Here is an 8,659-nt window from a genome sequence, read left to right on the forward strand (position 1 = left end):
ATTTTCACTCCTCCAAGGGAATAATTATGGATTTCAAACATCAACGTCATAGCTAGTGTACATAGGCAAAAAATAGGATATAAATGAAAATGATGAAATGTCCATTGGAACTGAAATGTCTCGTATATACCATTTTTTCACCACAAATGCCTTGGACTAGACAGTTAATGCTTCCAAAATGCTCTCCTCATTAGTATTAATGAATAGCAATGTGAGACACTCAAAGCAGAGAACTCAACCTTTGATTCCTTTCACAACTTCAATAACAAGGCATGTGAGTGCCCTGTTTGACATGTTGTTTCCATTTTTCCTGGGATTATGACTTTCTACAACAAGTTTCCTAGGGGGCACTTATGTTTTGAAAGTGAACATTGGGTGTTTATCCTTGTCCTCCACTATCTTCACAAGTTTTGATCAACTGGTCTTCCTTCATCACAAATTTATTTATCTGGGCAGTTGTTGGTCTTGCTTCAGCAATGGCCCAAACAACTAGTGATTATCCATGTCTACAATCACCAGAAACAAAAACACCATCAACACTTGTTACAAAATCACCAAAGTTGGCTTTGAAATTTGACATGTTATCCCTTTCCATATCAAGCTTCTCTGCAATAATTTGTCAAACCAAATAAAAAACTGAAATTAGAGTGAGGAGGTAAATGGAGAAATTCTAGAAAATATTATGCGTATTTCCAATATCTTTCAGACACAGAATATAAATGTTGAAAATATGTGTATTCAAGGTTATGGATTGGGAAGGCTGCAATATCATTGAATTACTCAATTTTCCAAAGAAGAAAACATAGTCCAACAATGAATGTTGTCAACTAAATTCAGATTGGACCTGAATCATTACATTGTGCTTATCAATAAAAAATTAAAGTTTTATATGACCTTAGCAACAACTTTGATGCTTAAAAAAACATAGCTTACCTGTTCTAGTCCAAGAAATCCCATTGCTAAGAAAACAAGTTTTGCTTCTATAATTTCCTTTGTGCCCTCCATCTCTTTCAACTGGAACTTTCCACTCATCTTTTTCCCATTTGACCTTAATCAATTCAAGCCCTTTATCATTTCCATTGTCATTATCTATAAAAAAATTTGTCAACACTTCATATGACTTGGGATCTTTACTAAACTTGGTAATAGCTTCCTGGTGGCCATAATCTACTCGGAAAACCTTAGGCCACTACCAAAAAGTGAACAAAGACCCATAATCATGGAATTGTACTAGGATACAACATGCTAGAAAATAATAGATAGCTAATTTTTATTTAGATGAAGATGAATAAAGACAAACCTGAGGCCAAAGATTCTCAAGAGCATGAGAATTGGGGGGTTGTGGAAGGAGCTCCAAATTCACAACATTGCTATATCCATGTCTTATGGTTGTTTCTATACAATCAGTTCCAGTGTCTCCTCCTCTAATGACAACCACCCTTTTCCCTTTTGCAGAAATAAACTTTCCATCTCGCAATCCATTGTCCAACAAAATCTTGGTATTTGAATGAAGGAACTCCATAGAAAAATGTATTCCCATTAATTCACGACCAGGCATAGGGAGATCCCTGCAATTTATATATATAAAATAATTTGACATTGTACAATAAGGACCTCGACTTCTATGGGAAAAATATGAATTGAAATAAAATATAGAAAGTGTACTGTGGTTTTGTTTCACCACATGCCAAAAACAGAACATCATTTTGAGTGTGAATCTTCTCCACAAAGAAAAGAGAGTCAAATCCAACATTTTCATTCATAACAAAATTAACACCTTCCTCTACCATCAGATCAACATGTCGTTGGATAACATCAAGTTTGTTTTTCATATTAGGAACTCCATACATTGTCAAACCTCCAATTCAATCAACATGTTCATAAACAATGACAGAGTGCCCATGAGATTTATTAAGTTGATCAGCAACAACCAAACTAGCTGGCCCACTGCCCACTATAACAAGTTTCTTCCTACATCTAATGACCCATCCATATCAAGATCTACTTCACCACATCATAGAAAACAAATAGATTATTTTCAAAATGATAAGCATCATAAGAATGACATTAAGAATTATAAAGGAAAGACACATACCCTGTCCTCTTCTCAGGTGGACGTGGAACCATCTAACCTTCTTCGAAAGCTTTATCAATGATGGCACATTGAATACTTTTAATAGATACTAGATTTTCAATTATTCCTAGTACACACAAACCTTCACAAGGGGTAGGGCATACACATTTAGTGAATTATGGAAAATTATTTGTTTCCAACAGTCGGTCCAATGCTTCTTGCCAATGCCCTTGGTGCACTAATTCATTTCACTGAGGTATTTTGTTCCCAAGAGGAAATACACTATTATCCTGCATGGAGGAAAAAGTTTCACACATTTAGAATACAAACAAGTGTACAATCTAGAAAAACAAAAAATATACATGAACAAGGAATGTAATTAAGAAGCTTTGCAATATACAAAAAGGAAAACACTCAAATAGTGAATATAAGATATAACATATGAAGTTTGAATTGTTTAACTACATTATGTTTCCCTTGCTATTTTAGTAAATAATTAGGGGAGAATAAATAATGTCTGGACTTTAACTTGATGACAAAATTGGGTTCCATAATTCATACACCTAGATGATTGTGTCTTCAGTAGTAGCCCTCGCTTGTTTTCCTCAACTACTTCTTTCTAATCATTCATCTATGTTGCAACATCTCTATATGCAAGACTCTCACTCTCATATATCAGAAAACCATGGTGCTTAACTACATTATCTATTTTTCTAGGTCTCTGTGCCACCACTTTCTATTCACTTTGCTGCAAACTAGATAGAAACGTTAGCCCCATGACAAAGCCATCACACTCAACATTTATACAACTTAATATTTGATGAAATTGTCAAATCATTTGAACGAGTCAAGGATTTTATACTGTGGAGTTAATACTCGATGATGATAATAGATATACATGTTATACAATTGAAATTAAAATAAACAAAAAATGAGTTGAACTACATGAAAATGTACCTTGTAAGCCCTGTCATTTTTTTATGTTGATTTGAAGCAATTTTTGCCATCCTCTTCAATTCCTTAAAGGAATCTTTCTTCATCCAGTCAGCCTCCTCTGCTTCCTTCACAATATTCCTAGCCTTCATTTCTTGGAACACTCTATTACACTATTTTGGGATGACCCATTTTTTGGTTGACAAGTCCGTCTTTGTTGCGTAATTTCATTTGCTCACCCTTCACCTTATTTCCTCATGAATTACAAATAAAAAAAACATCCCCATCATGATATAGAACTGATAATATCTCTTCAATTTGCCTGTGACCCCAAAAACTAATTGAAAACTTTCACTTCTATTATTTGCACCTGCAATTCCTTAAGCCTGATCTTCAAGAGAAACCAATGTCCCAAACTCATTTATCCTTCTATCATCTACATCCAAGTTGCACGTTTTGGGGGCAACTACTAATTTGGTCCTCTTTCTCCTTACCCTGCTTCTTACATAACATGGTTACAGTGAGTTTTCTTAGCATTCAATGATATCAAAACTCTCAAGTCTCCCAGTAACTACATTATCACCTAGATTGTTAGTAATCCTTCTGCCTACTTTTATGTAAACTATTCTTTCATTTTGTAACTCTAATGGAAAAAGGAAAGAATTGAATTGAAACATAAGATAAACAAGTAAAATTATACTTTGATGAACACACTCAAATAAACTATTGCAATAAATAGTATTACCTGGGCTCTGTATTCTTATCATTTGCACGTGAAGGCCGACCTCTCTTATGAAAACCAAGACCACTGACCAACAAGGGCAAGATAATCCAAACATAAATTATAAGATATAATTATTGGAAAATGTCAATTTCAACTCAAGTCAAAGTTCTCGGAATCTAATGTAAAAAGTCTAAGAGAATTACCTAAAATGATAAAATATATTTCAAAGTACAAGGGTTTTCAAAACCAACCAAACCAAAACCAACAAATTCAACCAGTTTAACCCTAAAAGAGGATGGTCTGGCCCTTGAACTGGTTTAGTGACTAGTTCCATATCAAACTAGTTGGTTCAGTACAAAACCAATTCGACAAGCCAATTCAATTGGTTTATATATAATCAATATTTCATGTAGTTTCTAGTAAACTGGTTCATAAATTGATTCTAAGGCAAATTCCTGCTTGGAGTTGAAGTAAGAGATGGGTTAATTTGACTATTACCTTTTTATAACCCTAGCCAAGAAAATTCAGTACCTTTTTACCCTTATGAACAATCAATCTTTGTTCCATCCATGTAGGATTCCTATCTCTTTTTCTAGATTCCCTCCATCTTTGATTCGCTTACTTGCAATTTAACAATCCCTTGTCTTCAACTAGCTTTAGAATGTTCCATAAGTCTTGATTCCTTGTGGGTTTTTTCTCAAACACTTAGAACTCAGTCGAGAATTGGGTGTTCTGGCCATGGAAAACCTCATATTCCCCATTGTGTTGTGCATCTATGTTCAGGTCATAGCAACAATTTGGATTTCTATCCTACCCATTTTCTCTGTAGAGATCAGGGACTCCAGAACAGATTCTATTGCTAGAGCCATGAGTATGTTTGAAAATTTTGGGTTCACTCACATGGGGCATGTTGAAATCTTTGTAAAATATGTGGCATGGGCGAGCACACTGTAAGGCCCTGATCCAGATCTCTCCACGATGGGTTTTTTCTTATTATCAGATGAATCTTTGGTGTAGGTTCTAGTAGAATTGGAGGAGAATCCCAATTATTGTGTCCTCAACAGTCATTACATCACACCACTATTCAACTTCAAGGAGCTGCATGCAGACAATACATATAATAACTCATACCCTATTTTAGATGCCAATAAGTATAGTCTGTTTTTTTTCAAACTGCCATACTTAGTACAAAATTTTAATTAATGTCCACACCAAAATGTACAATTTGGTGGGAAATGTGGAGGATTTCCTTCCTATGGGTCAGACCCAATTCCCCTCACTTTACTTTTGCTTCTTTGTTTTTTATGCAGTTTTCCTAGGGGTTTGGATTTATGTATGTGGAAAACAGAGGACCACGGTGCATAGAATATATGTTCTTATGTGTGCATTGCTCTTGTTTAGAGCACTGAATCTGACCCGTGTAACTGAGGTTAAGTTGTATGTTGAGAGGACAGGGACTTCCCATGGATGGGATATTGCCTTCTATGTCTTTGGGTTTTTTAAGGGAATCCTACTCTGTTGTAATAGTTCTCATAGGTATAGGTTGGTGAAGAAAGAAGAAATAGACAACTAAATTTTGAACTTTAAGGTTGCAAAATGGCATTCTATTCTTCCCATCAAATGAAAATCTAACGACGTTTAAAATTAGAAATCATGTGATCTTCAAAATTAGATCACCTACTAATTCCCATTTGTGTAGCAATAAGATTTCTTTAAAAATAAAACAACAGTAAAAAAGCTAAAGGCACATGCACAATAGTAAAAAGATGTTGCAAATATTGTTTGGGGTATATATCACCAAAGGTTTGGAAAGATACCTTTTATAAATTAAAAAAAAAAAGACCAAGAAAACAATCAGAAATTATCACCAAACTTAAAAATACAAAATATTCCATTTTTTCCTTTTTTAATCTAAAACACCAACAACATAAAAAAATTACATTAACACATAAATATGAAAAGAAAACTCATATTGGCCAAAAATCAAATTGTAGCCAAAAAATAAGCAAAAGAATTAAAAATTTCACACTTTAACAAACTTGAAAAAATCACTTTACCACATAAAGGAGTATGAGGATCAGGAAGATGACGACGAAGTGGAGGTGGATAGACGCGGACGGGGTAGAGGAGCGCGAGGAAGCGCTAACCAGAGAGGGAGAGGGAGGCCTGGAGGACGAGGCGGCCGAGGGAATAGGAATGTGCGTTCTGAATTTGAGGAGGCAGCAGCTAGTGAGGTAAGAGGCAGAAAGAGAGGCAAGAAAGACATGAGGAGGAAATTACAGTAAGCAGAAGAAGAATATGCCCAAGATACCAATCCAAATATCAGAAGGATTATAGAGCATTTGGAGGAAGAAGCTATGTAGGAGATCTCAGATCCTGAAATGGAGGATTGGGAGCAGTTCCTCCCTGATCCGGGACATACGAGAGGACGAATGTCCTTGTATAAACAGTCTTTACATGTTTATTGGGGCATGAAGCGGTTATTGGCCAAAGCTATGGAGCAGGTGGCTCTAGAAATGGCTGAATTGGTCCAGGGCATTCCAACCATGAAAAGGGAATTGAAGAATATTCAAGTTACTCTCCTTATGCAAGACAGAAAGATGGAGGACATCCTGCAGATGCTTCAAGCGGGTGGAATGGGCGTCAAGGTCGAGAAAGAACCAGAGACAGATACACCGAAACAGTAGAAGGTGCAGCTGATGCTAGGAGGTTTTTATATAGACTGTTATTTTGTTTTTTGGTTTTGTAGATGATAATGATTCAGAAGGAAAACAGTTTACCTATAGTAAGAATAGAAGGATATTTAGCGTGGGTAGATAGGCTGATAATATACTGTTTTTGGATGGCTTTGAAAAACTTCAGATGGTTAAAAAACCCGGTTTCCCTTAAGGGCGGGTTGAGACCTGTCCAACTATGTAATATCTTTTAATTTCAGTAATGAAAAAACAGAGTATCGCCTTAGCTTACAAAAAAAAAAAAAAAAAAACTCATATTGGCCAAAACCCAAATTCTAGCCAAAAAAATAAGAAAAAGAATTAAAAATTTCACACTTTAACAGTATATTGTCTCACCCTCGACAATATTTTTAGTCAAGTCACGATATATTATAGATATATCACAATCTTTTCAAAATATCACAATATATTCAAATACCTCAAAAATCATGTATCTTTAAGCAGAGCATATCAGCAATGTGAAAAAATCATGAAAAATAACCAATTTCAGCAATTTTTGCAACACTGGAGGAAAAATAAAAAACAAAAAGGAACATGAAAAGCAATAGAAATTCCATGCCACATATAGATTTCTTAGTTTGTAGAGGCCTATATATTATAAGAGGATACTTTAAATTTTATCTGGAAGACTTCAAAGAAAATGTAAACTTTGAGTGTTCTTCTTCGATGCTGATTTTTATATACATCCTATTAAGCACAAGAGACCATTGTTAAAGGAGACAATACCATGAAACTAACATTTCAAGATTTTGCATTATTTACCTTTAATATGTTATCTTAACTGAAAAGACAATGCATTTGCCAAGAAAATTGGAACATTTTGAGGAGGAACATCAACAAAAGTGGTGTTGGTTGTAACTTGTGATATTTATACCCATGACAGGGGATGCATTCATGTTCTATCAGAGCATATATAGTCTCGAATTAGAATTTATTTGCAACATGACAAAATGGAATATGCATTTGGTTCATATGGGCATGTACATGATTTTAATTTCATTATGTGCAATAATCATAAGGGCTAAGAACCCATGATAATTTTTGCACTCTTTGAACACTAGTTGATTTGAGACATGAGAATGTATTATTTGAATTCCTTTTCATTCGAATTGAAGAAAACCATTTCCCAAGAGTCTTTGGTTGAATCTATGCTTGATGTAATGTCAGAGAACTTGTCAAAGTTAAAACCTGTTAAAATGATAAATCATGGACAAGCTCGTAATGTTTGTTGGAAAAGACAAATATTACTAAAACATAATTATTCCAGTTGGTTAGGAGCTAAATGACTCTATGGAGGGGTTACAAAGGCTCCTAGACTTTCCACCACAAAAAAATTAAACATTAAATAGAATAATCTGACCCGTACATAGGCTCTCTTACATGATCTGGCCAAAAATAAGATAAAGCAAGTCTTTGGTTGTATCAAAGTTGTTAGACTCAGACTTGAACTTGGCAAAGACTCGTCTCCTGGAACTTGGGAAGAATCAGTGACCTAGAAAAACTCTGGTCAAGAATGGGCAAGCCTCGACAACTACCAAAAAACTCACATATTGGGAACAAAATATAGTAATTGTGCACAAAAAATATGACATTCCTAATCCATATAAAGTTATAAAAGAACATCTTGTGCACAAATTCATAAGATCATCTCATATTATATGATAATACAACATTTGACACTTGATATTTATCTGCAAAGCGTGATTTACCCTCCAAAATGTGTTTAACCCTTCATACTTCCACAGAGGATCTTCATTTGCACACTTAGTTGGATCACAATTCTAGCCTCTAGACTCTCAAGTCTTGAGCCAGATCACAAGTCTAGCCTCTAAACTCTGAAGTCTTGAAAAGTGAGCCAAATTTTAACAAGTTCAGCCAATTCTCAAGAGCCTTGAAAAATGAGTTTAATCACAAGTCTAGCCTCTAGACTCTGAAGTCTTGAAAAGTGAGCTGAATTTTAACAAGTTCAGCCAAGTCTCAAGCTGAGTATGATCCAAGTAACTCGACTCAGCTGAGACTTGGGAAGACCCATGGGGACTCATGGGTCTCCCATGAGTCAAACCTATATAGATTTATTTGTACTCAATGTAATATCAGAGAACTTGTCAAGGATAAAAGTTGAAACCTGTGAAAATGATGCAATAGGAAGAAATCATGGAGGTAGAGTTTCTCGGAGAAACCAGAGAACTCTTC

The 8,659-nt window shown here is 35.0% G+C and overlaps 1 pseudogene; it reads right to left on the minus strand.

The window, feature by feature from the left end:
* Window positions 1-351: 351 nt before the first annotated feature.
* LOC149153738 (glutamate synthase [NADH], amyloplastic-like) lies at window positions 352-3,159 on the minus strand (annotated as a pseudogene).
* Between the last annotated feature and the right edge of the window lie 5,500 nt (window positions 3,160-8,659).

Source organism: Pinus tabuliformis, chromosome 9, assembly GCF_031772625.1.
Source record: "Pinus tabuliformis cultivar Carrire ecotype Pingquan chromosome 9, CPIR1, whole genome shotgun sequence".
In the NCBI taxonomy this organism is placed as follows: domain Eukaryota; kingdom Viridiplantae; phylum Streptophyta; class Pinopsida; order Pinales; family Pinaceae; genus Pinus; species Pinus tabuliformis.